Source organism: Diabrotica virgifera, chromosome 2, assembly GCF_917563875.1.
Source record: "Diabrotica virgifera virgifera chromosome 2, PGI_DIABVI_V3a".
Classification (NCBI taxonomy): domain Eukaryota; kingdom Metazoa; phylum Arthropoda; class Insecta; order Coleoptera; family Chrysomelidae; genus Diabrotica; species Diabrotica virgifera.
This window is the reverse complement of record NC_065444.1, coordinates 25,034,346-25,051,622: the sequence shown is the minus strand read 5'-3', so window position 1 is coordinate 25,051,622 and position 17,277 is coordinate 25,034,346. Positions and strand designations below refer to the sequence as shown.

The window sequence follows — 17,277 nt, the reverse complement described above, 5'->3', positions numbered from 1 at the left end:
TACCATTTTGGCATTCTTTTACTTCTCATTCTCTCGATGTGTCCCAAGTATCGTATTCTCTGTGCTTTGATCGTTGTCGTGATCGTTGGCTGTTTATATAGCTCTTCCAATTCTTTATTGGTTCTTCTTCTCCATTGACCTTCTATTTTCACACCTCCGTATATTGCTCTTTGCATCTTTCTCTCCTATATTTCTAAAAGATCTGTTTCTGACTTTTTCAGCACCCATGTTTCGCATGCGTATGTTATTATAGGTCTGATAACAGTCTTATAAATTCTGATTTTTGTTTTTTTAGATATGTATTTTAATTTAATTAATATTCGTAATGCTCCATACTTTGCATTTCCTTTAGCTATTCTTGCCTTTATCTCCCCTTCCTCATGGCCATTTTCATCTATTTTGGCTCTCAGGTAATTCATTTCTTTGGCTCTTTTGAACGAGTATGTTTTTTCTCCATTTATTTGTACTATAACGTTATTTTCTTTTTCTTTTTGGATATCTTTCATTATCATATACTTTGTCTTTTCTTCATTTATTTTCAGTCCCAATTTTTGGGCTTCTGTTATTATGTTTTTAATTAACTTTGGTAGTTCTCTCTTGTTTGTTGCTGATAGTGTCAGATCATCTGCAAATGCTATGTACTCGTATTGGTGGCCGTTTTTAAATATCGTTTCTTGCAAGTTTATTCTGCATTTCCTGATATTTGGCAGGATACCTACTTACGTAAAATTGATTTTCTTCTTACGATGCCTATCAAATCCGGATGTTGGCCATCAGCATGGCTATCCGAACTTTGCTTACTGCTATTCGGCATAGTCAGGTTGTAGACGTATTGAACCACTTTCTCAAGTTTTGAAGCGAAGATATTCTTCTTCATCCTGGTCCTCTCTTTCCACATACTTTGCCCTGAAGGATGAATTGCAACAAGCCATATCTCTGTTCATTCTTCGTAATACTGCCAAGATATTCTAATTTACGCTCTTTGATTGTGTTAATAATTTCATATTACTTGCCCATTCTATGTAGGATCTGAACATTCACACGAGCCATCCATGAAATTCTTAAAATGCATCTGTAGCATCACATTTCGAAGGCCTCGAGTTTTCTTAGAGAAGATTCGGAAAGTGTTCAGGTTTCTACTGTGTATAATAACAAAAAATACAAAGCATCTGATGATGATGATTTTGGTACTAAGTGGTAAATCGGCACTTCTGAAAAGAGACTTCATCGTTGCGAACGCTGATCTTGCTTTTCCTGTGCATTGTTTTATTTCAGTAGAGTGGTTCCATTGGCTGTTTATGTTAGTACCAAGGTAAATGTAGCTATCCACCCTGTCAATTGGTTGTTGGTTAGGGTATCCAAAGCCGTGTATTTAATTTAATATGTCACGCTTACTGACTACCATTTACTTTTATTTATTTGTTTTTTTTTCGTATTCAGATTAAGTTCATGTTATCTGCATATGAATAAGGACATGGACACAAAGCATCCTTGTCTGACTCCTCTATCTATGGCGAAAGCCTATGTGTGTGAACTGGTCATTTACTTTAATGTTGGCAGTTTGGTTGTAATATAAATTATAAATGATTCTTAAATCTCTATTATCTAAGCACGCTTCTTTCAAGAAGGTTATGAGCTTATCATGTCTTACTCTATCAAATGCTTTTATATAGTCGATAGAACAAGTATATACGTCACAGTTGATATTACGCCAGTCAATGGGAGCAAGAATAGGATATTATCTCCGAATTCTATCCTATCTATCATGGATTTTAATGAAATTTTGGGCCTAGCCTCCACTTATCTCCTAATTCAAAGTCTACCCTATGTCGATGTGTGCTTTTATCTTGGGGGTGGTTCCCACCCCTTTTGAGGGGTGGAAAAATTTTGGTTAAAATTACCACGGAATTCGATAGAGCACCTAATTCCAAGCAAAAACTGTTCTATAATTTTTTTTTGAAAACTCAATACTTTTTGAGATATTCGTGGTTGAAAATTGGCCATTTTCTTTGAAACATAATACCTTTTCGAACGGTTTTTTGCGAATATATATGCATCTAACTAAAAAAACTATATTTAACATTTTTGTAGGCTATAAAAAAATAAAGAGACACTTGCCTTCATAAATCTTCTAGTTATAATACAAAAAGACATATATTATGGTAGGTGAAAATAGTTTGTTTTTTGGTACATTCTTAAGTTGGTGTGTTCAACTTGAAATAACAGAGAAACGGTCGATTTTAGGTGTATAATGCTACTAATACCATTTGTAGTGCTTGAAAAGACCTTTAAAACGAGCTATATAAAAGGTCCATTACATTAAAACTAAGCGAGATATGCTGTAAACAAAATTGATAACTAATGTATTTTAAGAAAAAATGAGAAGTAATTTTAACCCCCATCCACCAAAATGTAAATACATAGTTTTCCTTCCACAATGACAATACCTTTTATTATTGTGTTATTTCTATGTTCAAAAAGTTGGACGGGTTTAAAATGAATGGTTTTTGAAAAAAAAGATCAAATTATAGAGAGCATTTTTAAATTTTCTTAAAAATCTTCCTTTTTCTCCATGTAACTTAAAAATGATAAGAGATATAGTAATGAAAAATAAAAAGGAAATTTTTATCTGAAAAGCCCTACATTTTTGTGTGGTATCTTTTTTCGTATCTCTTATCTTTTTCGAGTTACATGGAGAAAAAGGAAGATTTTTAAGAAAATTTAAAAATGCGCTCTGTAATTTGATCTTATTTTTTTCAAAAACCATTCATTTTAATCCAGTCCATCTTTTGGAACATAGAGATAACAATATAATAAAAAGTATTGCAGAAGGAAAACGATGTACATATTTAAATTCTGATGGATGAGGGGTTAAATATACTTCTCATTTCTTCTTAAAATACATTAGTCATCAACTTTTTTGCAGAATATCTCGCTTAGTTTGAATGTAATCGACATTTAGTATTGCTCATTTTAAAAATCTTTTCAAGCACTGCAAAACTTATTAGCATCATTATACAACTAAAATCGACAGTTTCTATGTTATTTCAAGTTGAATACACCGATTTGAGCATGCAGCAAAAAAAACAAACTCTTCTTACCTACCATATCCCTCTTTGTGTTTTAACTAGAAGATTTATTAAAGAACGAATCTCTTTGTTTTTTTATAACCTACAGAAATATTTTGTAAAGTTTTTTTGTTAGATGCATAGTTTTTAAGGTATTCGCAAAAATCCGCCCGAAAAGGTGTAATTTTTCAATGAAAATGGCCAATTTTCAACCACGAATAAATCAAAAAGTATTGAGTTTTCAAAAAATAATTATAGAACAGTTTTTGCTTAAAATTAGGTTCTCTAGCCTCTTCCGTGGCTATTTTAACCAAAACATTTTTCACCCCTGAGAAGGGGTGGGGACCACCCCCAAGATAAAAGCGCACATCGGCATGGGGTAGACTTTGTTTCTTGAGCTATTCCCTACTTACTGTGAAAATATCAAGTAAATCGACGTGTGTGTGTGTGTGTGTGTGTGTGTGTTCACAAAGAGGGGATGGCATTAGATGAACTTTTTGCCACAGATTACAAGTAAATCGACGTAGAAGGATGGAATTCGGAGCCAAATACCCTCATTGACTCCCCTATATCTCTACACGTTTGCATAAGCATTTGAACAGCGATACATGACAAGCACTGTCAGAATAAAAATACAATTTGATATTATTGTTAAGGCCGTCTACGTAGCTAGTTAAAATCTTTCCAAAAGTAAAAAAAAAAATCCGAAAAACCGTCTTGGCGTCTTTTGACATCATCCGCAGCGAAAGGGTTAACCTGTAAAAAGCACTGATGATGAAATTGTTATTCTAAAAACGTTCTATGATGTGGCCCTTTTTAGGGATATTAATAAAATATACCAGTACTATTTTAATAATAGTACCAGTATGGACCAGTACCGTTTTAATAAAAGTACCAGGGTAGTACAAGAGCCGTCTCTGTTTCATGCTTCGCTCGATTGGAGGCCGCCAGTATTCTTATTTAAGTCGACGATGCGGTACGTAGGTACTGGTAGGTAATACGCTGTGTAGGTAACTATCTCTTCGATATGCGATGGCAAGAACGTTACAAAACAACGACTAAATAAAAACAAAAAGAGAAAAGGATATGAAGAAGTTAGGGAATACACGGTACTGCTCATTTCTCTTCTCATGTTTTTTTTCTGTCGACCTTCATGCTGTTTTTAAAGCGTGCAATTCGACAGTCATCGTTATGATGACTGAGCGCCGATGTTTTCCAGTCGGTCACTATTAACAGAGGTTCTCAAACAAAAAGTCTATTTTGTTTTTTATACCATACCACGCACATTGTACCGTATATAGCAGTACCTACACCGTATATACCGTGTATAGTCAACGCCATGTGCTGCAATTCTAGCAGAAGCGCAGGAACCTCCTCTAAACCTTAGAAGAGAATTCTTTTCTAATAAGTTTCTATTAAAGGACTTTCGACTCACATAAATTATTAAGTAAAATTAACAGTCTCACTGAATATAACTTAACAAATTCTTATTGGAGAATTAAAACTTCTCCCCCTCTTACAGATGCTTATCTAGAAACTAACAACTTTAGCATTAACACTAAACAAATATTACCCATATATAACTTTTCTATCGAGGAAATCGCAATCTTTCCAAAGATCATAAAACCTACATACAGAAACTTACCATGCCAAAACAATAAAATTAATTTTATCTGAATTTTCTAATTATAAATGCATCTATACAGATGGTTCTAAAACATGTACTATTGTAGGTAGCGCTTATTATGTTTCTAATATAAAAAGTGGTAATTCTTTTAGACTACCTAAATTTACAGTTGAGTCCCTGAATCTTTACCCGTGCGTCATCATTTAAAGCATACAAAATAAGTCGATGATAAGTTGAAAATTGAAATTTACTAAACGCAACTGCAAGTCACTTACTGTCACTTGCTGTTGCGTTTAATAAATTTCAATTTCCGACTTATCATCGACTTATTTCGTATGCTTTAAATGATGACGCACGGGTAAAGATTCAGGGACTCAGGGACGTATAGAATTTGTCTTTCTATTATTTAAAGCCTTTTTGTGTTCCGTTATATTATGTTTGTTAAAGGTTCTACCAGTTTGACCGATGTAAGTTTTTGGGAAGTTACCACATGTAAGTTTTTATACGCCACACTATAAGTCATTTTTCTTTTGGCTCTTGTTATTTATAAATTTGCTTAAGTTGTTGTTTGTTCTAAAAGCTTGTGGTTCCTTGTTTTTTCTGTTTGGCAGTTTTTGTTGATAATCGGGCAGAAAATACTGGGTATTTTCTCTGGTGGTAGACTTATAGTAGACTAATTTCAGGGCTTTCTTATGAAAATTTGAAATCTAGAAAATTTATGGATTGATTCTATTATGTTTGTATTACAAAGTCAATATGACCAGGAAGTAGATAAAGGTAAGGTAAAAATGGGACAAGTTGCCAATTTGTTCCTATAATGCATACTAGTATATTTTCCACATATCTTCACCAATATAAAAACTGTGAGTTTCTAAATTGGTTCCAGTATTTAGAAATTTTGCTATTATGGAGACATCTATTAGGTAGCTCTGTTAGTATTGGGATTGTTGTTGTCTTCCTGTTTTTAAAAGTTCGGCTATTTGCCATTATACCATCATATCCTGAACCTCTATTGTTTTTTTCTTTTAATACTCTTTTTATTTAGACTACCTCTAGAGTCTAGAGGAAAGTAACCAAATATAGAATTCCCTGATTTCTCCGAAAATATAATTTGGAAGCGCACTACAATATCTACCATCCTCTATTTCAGTCGCTCTCTTTATTATCGTATTCATACCTCTGTGTCAGATGCGCGAACGATACGTGTCTGACAGGCACGTTTTGTTTTATCGTCTCGCAGAAAATTTCAAAGGTAAATTTATATTCAACGAGTATTATTGGCTATTATGCATGAATACAGACTTGTTATGCTATTGCATATATCTGTAATTAAAACATTACGACCTGAAAAAATGTTGATACGAGTTTGAACTAATGTACAAATCCAAATATGGACAGTCGTTTGGTGCCTAATTATGGAATAGTGGATTAAGTGTAAGTGGGCTCATTATGATTGTGCTGGTCCAGAGTTTCATACATGGATCTGTGATGTCTGCATGTGAATTAAGCTACTTCTTTCATTTTTCACAATTTTCTTATTTAAATTTATTTGATCTCAGATGTTTATGTCTATTTTTGTTATTGATACGTTGGTTTATGCCTATATTCCATATATGGGTACCTATTCCATATTTGGTTATTCATTTGGGATTTTGTTTTTTTGTTCAATTTTTTTTGTTAATTAAGATATTTAATTGAAACAACATTCGAAAATAATATTTCAATCAACCAAGATAGTTATCGTTCACCACCCTAGATCAGCTCAGTCTCTCAAGGTGTGTGTTCGTCTTGTCCTAATCTTAAATATGAACCCTGAAAATTTAGAATGGAAGCAAACAGTTAACCAATCATGTTTATTGTTCAATAAATATAATAAAAATGTGACTTATTAAATGCATTAACAAGTATATATTCAAATTCTTGCCAAAAACTAACAATTCTTGGATTATCCTTATGGCTTTTGGTATCTGGTTCGATGGTAACTTCTTGATGTCGAATGGTACTGCTGTTGGTTCTGCAACTGGCTCTGGCGACGTGGATGCTCTGGACCACCAGGCCTAGAGGTGTTGGTTAGTTGCAGTCTAGATAAAATTCATTGCAGTTTGGATGATTTTGTCCTCGTTGTTGTATCGCCGGCGATTGAGGATTCTTGAAGCTCCCGGAGGGAGGACGGTGATCTTTTATCCCAAAAACTAGAGAATAATAAAACACACATCAAACATCAAGAAGTAGAAACCAAAATGTACCAAGTCTGCCATTCTTTTAAGAAATAATCGTCCAAAAGAGTAGCAGATGACAAGAATAAATTAAATGGAATTAAGATTGATACTACCTACTAGTTAAAATTTGATTACTAAAAGCATATTAATAGATGGAAAGAAATATAGAAACCAAATACATAGTTGGACATTTGGAGGTTAGAGAAAAAAAGAATGTGTGTGTACTTTCTACGCACGTAAGGAGATATTCTTCTATTATATAATAGGTAATTTAAACGAAGTAAATATACTTAAAAGGTTATTTGTACTTATTTTATTTAAAAATCAAACTAACTTTCTTATCTACCACTTTCAAAAAAGAAGAATATCTTTAAAAATTATATAATAATATACTTACAATCATAAAATCTATAAAAAAATAAAAAAATAATAACTTGCTTGGGGCTTGAACCCACTTCACGTCTACCGCTCCGTACGAAAGTTGACGGCATTTCAAACTGCACCACATTCGAGTGTACTTCATGCGGGAATATACACAAACTAAACGTTTACACCATAAATTTATATGAATTTAATAAAATTATTAGTTTGATTTTTGTCGAAATAAAATACAACAAAATATAGAGTAAGAAAACGATATATGAGATGAAGATTTGTAGAAAGTTTGTTCGTAATCAGATTATGTAAATTAAAGCATTGCCTACTAATAGGTAACTACATTATTTTGTTTACATTTTCCAAATAGATAGGTATTGAAACTATTAGGTATTTCCAACTGAAACATTTAGAATTACGTACCTGCGGCTTTTCAAAACTATTTAAAAAGTCACTATAATTATAAATTTGATTTTATTTCTGTCCACACATCAATAAAAACTAATATTATACAATATTTTTGTTTACCGATAACCTCCATATTGAACAATTATTGACAGATCATTTCAAAATTTCAACACCCAATCAGAGCCCTTATAACCACTAATACCATACTGTCGGTGTGCGTATGCGCGGGGATCAATCAAATTTTACCCTCAATCGATTCGCCGCTAAAGAAGAATATCTTCAAAAATATTATAAAACTATTATAAAAAGCTAGGTATGCATAGGTATGCATGTAGGAATAAAATGATTGTAATTAATATATTAGAAGAATAAAATCTCACCCTAAGAGAATAAGTGTTGATGGGTAAATAAATCTAATATTAAAATTTCATGCATTTTTAAGGAATAATTCTTCCCTTCCATTTTCAGTTTGTGTCAGTGAGTAGAGATGAAGTGTCACTGTCATATCAGCGAAACACACAACACAGAACATGAAATTTGAAATAACGACTATGGAACACAAGATTAGATCAGATGCTAGAATATAAGATTATAAAGTATGTTCAGTATGACTTAGATGAAAAGAGAGTTGCCTATAGAACGGGCGTCAAACAGGTTTTTAACGGAAAAACAAGTTAAAACGAATACAGAAGATAATTGTTAATGAAATCTTGAAGAAAATAAAGTAAAATAGTTATTTAAAAATAAAATAGCAAAGATGTGACGTTTGTACGGCCACATTTAAGACGAATGACAACAAATAGAGTAGTTAAGACGACGAGAGACGGTTACCAATAGGAAGACGCTCAGTGGGAAGACCATGAAAACGATGAAACGACAACTTACTAGAGGCACATTGAAAACACAACAGCAGTTGCGGTTCTAGACCAAAAAAACTGGGGGGCAAGGGAACACAACCGATAAATAAACAAGATAACGTGCCTTTTTAACGATGATTATAGTACAAAAGTCCTGTAAAAACTGGGGGGGGGGCTGCTGCCCCGCTGCTCCGGGCTAGAACAGCTACTGCACAGCAGTTATGTCTATACAAAAGGAACAAGAAGAAGAATATTTTTATTGTAATAAAATACAGTAACTAAAATTATTGTATTATTAAGAAAAATAGCGTAAAACTAATCTGATAATACCCTGAGCAACTAATTTACTTTTGTTGCATTTTTAATGACAGGTATACAGGCTTTGATTTACGACTCCAAACACTGACGTTTGGAAAAATCAGTTTGTCAAGTCGAAGCATCTGATTCCCACAATCTACAATACCCCTCACTAGGCGTGAATATCGGCCGATATTCACTTCTCCATTAGTTTTGAGCGCTGATCTTGGTGTACCTCGCCACCTGTAGCGTAGATAATACGCATCGAAAACTATCAGAAACCATCAACAGCTCATTTTAATTAGATTTTTTTATTCTAAATGTATATCTGGAGAGACGGATGGTCGTCCCTGTCCGTAACCTACCCATAATCAAAGCAGCACAAACGAAACAATAAAGAAGTTTGACAATGGAGCATCGTGAGGCAAATTGAGTTCCTACTGATCGTCTTAATGATTTGTATTTTATGTTTTGGGTAGTGAATACACCAGTGGCACTAAACAAACAGAGGGCCTTTGGTATACCGTAGGTGTAACGAAAGAATTATTTTTTCCTTGATTTTTTCTTCGTTTTCTCTAAGACAAAGCTTTGGATGAAACTCAATAATGGCATTGCATTATTTATCAACTTAACAATAGTAGAGAAAAGTTTAAAGGAGAGCTAAAAATCACACAGAGCTCTTATCTCATTTACTTATTAAGGATTTTTGATGAAAATTATAAAGAATTTCCTTATTTTTACCTATTAAGTTATAAAGATATCCCTTATCCCTTTTGTGTACTGAAAATGTCGTATAAGATCAGCAAAAGTAAAGGAAAAGGTACCCCCCCATTAAGATAGGCAAAATTTCCTTACTCCCAGAATGAATTTTTTCGTTCTATGTGATTAAAAAATAAGACGCGCAATATTTTAGGTGGCATGCAATCAATTTAAAATTTTTAAAAAATTCTAAAGGTATAGTTTAGGAAGACTAAGTTTTCACTCTAATGGCATATAGAACATCCCACCAGAATGAAAACAATGGGAACCTTCTCTGGTTACACCTCCGAGGCTTCTACAATTTGCAAGCCATACGGATGCTGAGACTAAGGAAGATGAGGGAATTCTACAATTTACAATTCACGTCCCATCTGCTCAGCGCGGTAAAGTTCCAACGAGAATGGTTCCCTTCATACTCCACACAGAGTAAATATAAATCAAAAATTAATAACCATTTTCAATTTCGTTGCAAAACGAAAATACAGCCGAACCATGTTCTAGTCCAATCAGAGAGTGCTGCAAGCACCTCTACCGGTTTCGAAACTTATTAGTCTCTCATCAGGAGGCACATATGCTGCTCTCCCCGATCCAACCAAAACAAACCCCAGCGTGCAGTCCCGAATTGCAACGAACGAAATGGCATAGATGCCCTAGCGGCAACTGCTAGCAAAAAGACTAAGTTTTCACTCTAATGGCATATAGAACATCCCACCAGAATGAAAACAATGGGAACCTTCTCTGGTTACACCTCCGAGGCTTCTACAATTTGCAAGCCATACGGATGCTGAGACTAAGGAAGATGAGGGAATTCTACAATTTACAATTCACGTCCCATCTGCTCAGCGCGGTAAAGTTCCAACGAGAATGGTTCCCCTCATACTCCACACAGAGTAAATGTAAATCAAAAATTAATAACCATTTTCAATTCGTTTTGCAACGAAATTGAAAATGGTTATTAATTTTTGATTTACATTTACTCTGTGTGGAGTATGAGGGGAACCATTCTCGTTGGAACTTTACCGCGCTGAGCAGATGGGACGTGAATTGTTCTCGTTGGAACTTTACCGCGCTGAGCAGATGGGACGTGAATTGTAAATTGTAGAATTCCCTCATCTTCCTTAGTCTCAGCATCCGTATGGCTTGCAAATTGTAGAAGCCTCGGAGGTGTAACCAGAGAAGGTTCCCATTGTTTTCATTCTGGTGGGATGTTCTATATGCCATTAGAGTGAAAACTTAGTCTTTTTGCTAGCAGTTGCCGTTAGGGCATCCATGCCATTTCGTTCGTTGCAATTCGGGACTGCACGCTGGGGTTTGTTTTGGTTGGATCGGGGAGAGCAGCATATGTGCCTCCTGATGAGAGACTAATAAGTTTCGAAACCGGTAGAGGTGCTTGCAGCACTCTCTGATTGGACTAGAATATGGTTCGGCTGTATTTTCGTTTTGCAACGAAATTGAAAATGGTTATTAATTTTTGGTATAGTTTAGGCTTCTACAAAACATGTCTCTTTTTTATAGACCTGTCGGTTGAGTGTACCGCAGTGGCGACTCGTGGTAATTTAAGGAGGGTGTTCAGTTAAAGAATGTAATTATACAAACGGTGAATAAGCGCTGCAGGCGAAGAATTTTTGGGGCCTCGCCAAAAGATGTTCTGTAAAATGAAACCTATCTTTGACCCGATTAGTCAGGATGTCACACACTTTTTTTGTTTTGTGCAGAATATGATACCTACTGAATGATGACGCTTCTTCCGTGGTGAAGGTGGAGGCAGAAGTTACGAATATTGAAATGGCTTTGTCAAAACTGTTTAAAAATCCGTTTATTTTAACGGCATCCAAAGACCGAGATTGAAATTATAGTTTTATACTTTGAAAATACTAAACATGGAAAACAAAATAAAGAATGTAGTTTATCACACCCACATAATCACGAAGATTTTCTATATTGTTCAACTTTAAAACGATGTTTAAGCTTTTTGTTTCTTATTGCACATTCTTGTACCAAGTTTATCTCCGGCCAAGTTAGTCCATTCTTTTTATAAGAAGTCGTTTTTCAAAACTATTTGCATATTTTCTTTTATAAACTTCACTGAATAAGGCTCCAACCTAAAAAAACTACCTACCAATATTGTATTTAATAAAATCCCACAACAGAAAATGCCAAACTGTGAATCGAAACGCCCCGCCCCGGTCTCTGTGTGCAGTGCACAAATCGTCAATGTTTTAAGATAGGACAATCATTGGTTCACGGATTTAAGAGCTCTCGTTCTTCTATAGGGTTACTGTATAGTGGCTGGGTTCAATTTGAATTCTGCACTTACCACGTGCATCTAGCGTATCGGTGTTGTGCAAATAAATTATGAGATTAACAAATACAGTTATATTTTAATGATACTATGATATTTATGAGAATTAAGAAAAAATATTTTAATGATATTTATGAGATTTTTAAATATGTGTTTTAATGAAATTTGATTGGGTGTTCACTGCACAAGTGAACCAAAGGAGAGCCCCTGAGTGTACCTACATACCCTCAAAATGGATTTTTTTAAGTGTATTACTTTTATTTTGGAGATCGCTGCAAGTCTAATTTTTTTATTTTGATTATTTTATCAGCAACTATATTTTTATATTTTTTTCAGATTTTTCGATAAGGCGTCTCACCTTTAAAAACCCAAGCATCTGGTATTTTGGGGACATTTTGAGATTGTCCCTATTTTCTAGACTGTAAAATAGATCAAGTAAAGATTTTTTTATAGTTTTTAGCTATATCTTCTTCTTCTTCCTCTTTATAAGCAATTCTGCTTGTTCATTGGCGGATTGATACCTCTATGGAAGGTTGTCACTCCATCTTTTGCGCGGTCGGACGATACTTCTACCGATTGGTGATTTATCTCGTGCTATTTTGACCACACGTGTCTCCCCCATTCTGATTATGTGGTCATTCCATCCTTTTTTTCTATTTAGTGTCCATTCGTTTATACACCGTACGATACATTGTCTTCTAATATCTTCGCTCCTCTTTCGATCTCTCAGTGTATTTCCTGTAATTCTTCTCAGTACTCTCATCTCTGCTGTTTCCAGTAGTCTTTGTGTTGTGGCTGTATCGGGACTTGTTTCTGATGCATATGTCATTATTGGTCTTACACTGGCTTTATAAATTCTTGACTTCATCTCAGTGTTAATATGTCGATTTCGCCATATAGTGTTATTAAGGCATCCTTCCAATCTATTTGCTTTTTGTACTTGATTTCTCACTTCTTTGTCTAGGTCTCCGTAACTTGACAATGTAATTCCAAGGTATTTTACTTCCATTACTTGTTCAATACTGATACCATCAATTTCTATTTTGCATCTGATTGGTTCTTTACTGATTACTATTGTTTTGGTTTTCTGAGATGAAATTGTCATATTGAATTCTTTTGCTCTTATGTTAAATCTGTGGACTAATCTTTGCAGACTATCTTCATCTTGGGCTATCAATATTGCATCGTCTACGTAGCAGAGTATTTTTACTTCTTTGTTTCCCATTCTATAACCTCTTCCTTTGTTGACGTTTTTGATGATTTCATCCATGATTAAATTGAAAAGCATAGGACTCAATGAGTCTCCCTCTCTTATTCCGCTGCCTATATCTATAGGTTCTGTAAGTTGTCCATCTATTCTGACTTCCATTTTGTTGTTTTGGTAGATGTTCTCAATAGTTTTTATGATATCTAGAGGGACTTCTCTATTATACAGAAGATGGATTACATCTTTGAGTTTTACTCTGTCAAATGCTTTCTTTAAGTCAATCAGACATAGCTGATGAAATGCTGGTCTATTATAATCCAGTGATTTCTCAGTAATTTGCTTTATGACGAATATTGCATCTGTACACGATCTTCCAGTACGAAAACCCTGTTGTTCATCTGCTAAACTTATCCTCTGATTCATTACGTCTTGTAAGATTTTAGTTGTAAGTTTTAGGGTAGTATTTAACAAGTTGATACCTCTGTAGTTTTTTGGCTGCTTTTTATCTTCCTTTTTGAATAGTAGAATTAGTTCGCTCGTTCTCCATTCTTCCGGTATTTTATTGTGTTTTTTGATTTTGTTAATTAATGTTGTTAATCGTTCTGTCATTGCTGCTCCACAATATTTCAGTAACTCGTTTGGTATTCCATCCGTTCTAGAGTTCTAGCATCATTTGTTCTTCCTCTGCATAGAGCTTTTTAGGTAGTCAATCCATGTATCCTTTTCTATGTGTTTTGGTTCTATTAGTTCCTTTACCTCTGTTCTTTGACCTCTTATAAAGCGCCGTATTTCCTTTTGGATACCATAAAAATCATGTTCAGTTTCTTTCAAAAAACGTTCCCAGTGATCATTTTTTATTCTTCTTACTACTGAATGTGTTTCGTTTCTTATAGTCTTATAATTATCGTATGCCTCTTGTGTTTTAGTTTTTTTACCTATATAACTGAAGTAATTGATTACTTTAGTTAGGACATTTTAAAATGAGGAGAAATTTGTTCAAAACCCCCAAAAACGTGGATTATTTTGGGGGTTTGAACGTGTTTCGTCCAATTTTTTAGATGTCCTAAAGAACTCAGCTATTTACTTCAACATATACATATATAACCTATAAAAAATCCTTGATTTGATCTATTTTGAAGTCTATAAAATGGGGAGAATTCTCAAAAACCCTTAAAAACCAGTTTTTCGGATTTTTTGAGGTAGCGCACTTTTACTCTGGGCTAATTAGCAAAATTCATGGAAAAGTTATTTACCAGCAATTTTATTGCTGGAATCGAATTATAAGATCCTATATATTAATAATATAGGTATGCAAAGTCCGCAGATAGTGTGCTACTTTTTTTATAAACAAAATGGCGCCGACAAATCGTATTTTTTTCAATTATTGCTCTATAACTCCGAAGATTTTAACTTTATAACAAAAATACCCAAATAAAAATTCACCGCAATTAAATTCTGCATGGAGATATGTTTTTCACGATTTGCTCCGACGAAAATTTTCCTCGGAAAATGCGGGTTTTCCTAACAAAAACTCTAATTTTCAAATAAAGTTTTAGGTAAGTAATTATTAATCAATAATTAAATAACTTAGTGACATCAAAGCTTTCTTGGCATAGATTGTAATTCCAGAAGCCGGTGAAAATTAAACGAATATTTTAGCAACAATTCAATTGTTAATTAACAATTTATGATCGCAATAATAACCAAAATAATCATGATACATTGATCAAACTTATAAAGATTATAAAGATGATATGATTATTTAATATTTTATCGACAAAATATAAATTTTTCTTTTTTTGCATAATCTTTAAATTTTGAAAAAAAAAATAGTTATAATACGCTGGTCTAATTAGTAAAGTACAAAGAAAGGTTATTTACCAGCAATTTTATTGCTGGAATCGAATTATAAGATCCTATATATTATTAATATAGGTATGCAAAGTCCGCAGATAGTGTGCTACTTTTTTATAAACAAAATGGCGCCGACAAATCGTATTTTTTTCAATTATTGTTCTATAACTCCGAAGAACTTTATAGAACTTTACACCAAAAACACTCAAATAAAAATTCACCCCAATTTAATTCTACATAGAGGCATGTTTTTCCCGATTTGCTCCGACGAAAGTTTTCCTCGGAAAATGTGGGTTTTATCAACAAAATCTCGAATTTCCAAATAATTTTTTTGGGCCAGTAATTATTTATCAATAATTATATAGCTTGGTGAAATAAAAGCTTTCTTGGTATAGATTATAAATTCAGAAGCCGGTGAAAACGAAACGAATACTTTCGCAACAATTCAATTGTTAATTAACAATTTACAGTCGCAATAACAAGCAAAATAATTATGAGACATTGATCAAACTTGAAAGATTATAAAGGTGTGATGCCTATTTAATATTTTGTCGACAAAATATAAATTTTTCATTTTTTTGCATAATCTTTAAATGTTTAAAAAAATTGTTATAAACAAATTAACATTTCTCAGAAATTGTTTATTATATTCCAATTTTAAAAATACTTAAAATGCGTATTTCATAGGTCTTGAAAATGAATGCTTTAAAAAAATTTTCCAACCATTTGCAAAAAAGTTATGAAACAGCAAAGTAAATATACGATTTCTCCGTTGTTTATAATTTGTTTTAATTGTTTCAAAGCTTAAAAGTGCGTCTATGGTACAATATAATTACTCACAAAGAATGTCAAAAATTAGTGCAATGGTTATATTTTAATCAAAGATTAAAAATACTTTTTTTTTGTAATTTTTAGCGCAAAAGTAGGCCTGATCAGGACAGAGTCGGAGCTAAAATGTTCACTCGAAGCCACTGACACGCAGCATACATTATTTATTAAAAGTGTACGTCACGCGGCCGCCGGTCGTCGCTCCGAGTGAAAATTTTAGCTACAGTACTGTATTATTCTACTTTCGCGCGTGTAAATTACAAAAAAATATATTTATAATCTTTAATTAAAATATAACCATTAAACTTATGATCGATATTTTTTTGTAACTAATTAGCTTGTACTTTAAACTCACTTCTACGCTTTGAAAGAATTAAAAAAAATTTAAACACCGTAGTAATCGTATGTTTACTTGGTTTACTTGGTATATGGTTGCAAAAAAGTTTTAAAGCATTCATTTTCAAGATATTTGAAATGCGCATTTTAGCTATTTTTTTAAATTATAATATAATAAAAACTTTCTGAGAAACGTTAATTTGCTTATAACTATTTTTTTTTAAACAATCAAAGATTATGCAAAAAAATAAAAAATTTATATTTTGTCGACAAAATGTTAAATAGGCATCTCATCGTTATAAGATTTCAAAGTTTAATCAGTGTATCATAATTATTTTGGTTATTATTGCGACCATAAATTATTAATTAACAATTGAATTGTGGCTAAAATATTCGTTTAATTTTCACCAGCTTCTGGAACTATAATCTAAACCAAGAAGGCTTTTAAGTCACCAAATTATTTAATTATTGGTAGATAATTACTTATCTAAAACTTTATTTGAAAATTAGAGATTTTGTTGGGAAAACCAGCATTTTCCGAGGAAAATTTTTGTGGGAGCAGATCGGGAAAAACACGTCTCTATGCATAATTTAATCACGGTGAATTTTTATTTGAGTGTTTTTGTGGTTAAGTTAAAATCTTCGGAGTTATAGAGCAATAATTTAAAAAAAACACGATTTTCGTGAGCCATTTTGTTTATAAAAAAAGTAGCACACTATCTGAGGACTTTGCATACCTATATTATTAATATATAGGATCTTATAATTCGATTCCAGCAACAAAATTGCTGGTAAATACCTTTTCACAAAAATGGCCTATTCTCCGATAATCAGCCCAGACTATTTACGTAAAAATCTGAAATAATTGAGAAATACAGCTTTTAATAAAATACATAAAATAAAAAAATACACCTGCACCCATCAGCAAAAAAAAATTATACACTTTTTCCAAAACAATTCATGTACACTCAATCAACGGGCCTAAAAAATATACATGTTTTGTAAAAGCTTGAAATATGCCTGTGAATTGTTTGAAATTTTTAAATTGATTGCATCCTACCTAAACAAAAACGAAAAAATGGTAATTTTGGGGTAGGAAGAGTAGGTGACGGGATAAATACGATATAAAACACGTAAAAA

At 33.0% G+C, this 17,277-nt stretch overlaps 1 protein-coding gene across 2 annotated transcripts in view; it reads left to right on the top strand.

Annotated features, from left to right (window-relative positions):
* LOC114326207 (LIM/homeobox protein Lhx5) overlaps positions 1 to 17,277 on the top strand; it is a 275,094-nt gene that overhangs the window by 109,323 nt on the left and 148,494 nt on the right. The gene's annotated exons all lie outside the window — the stretch shown is intronic.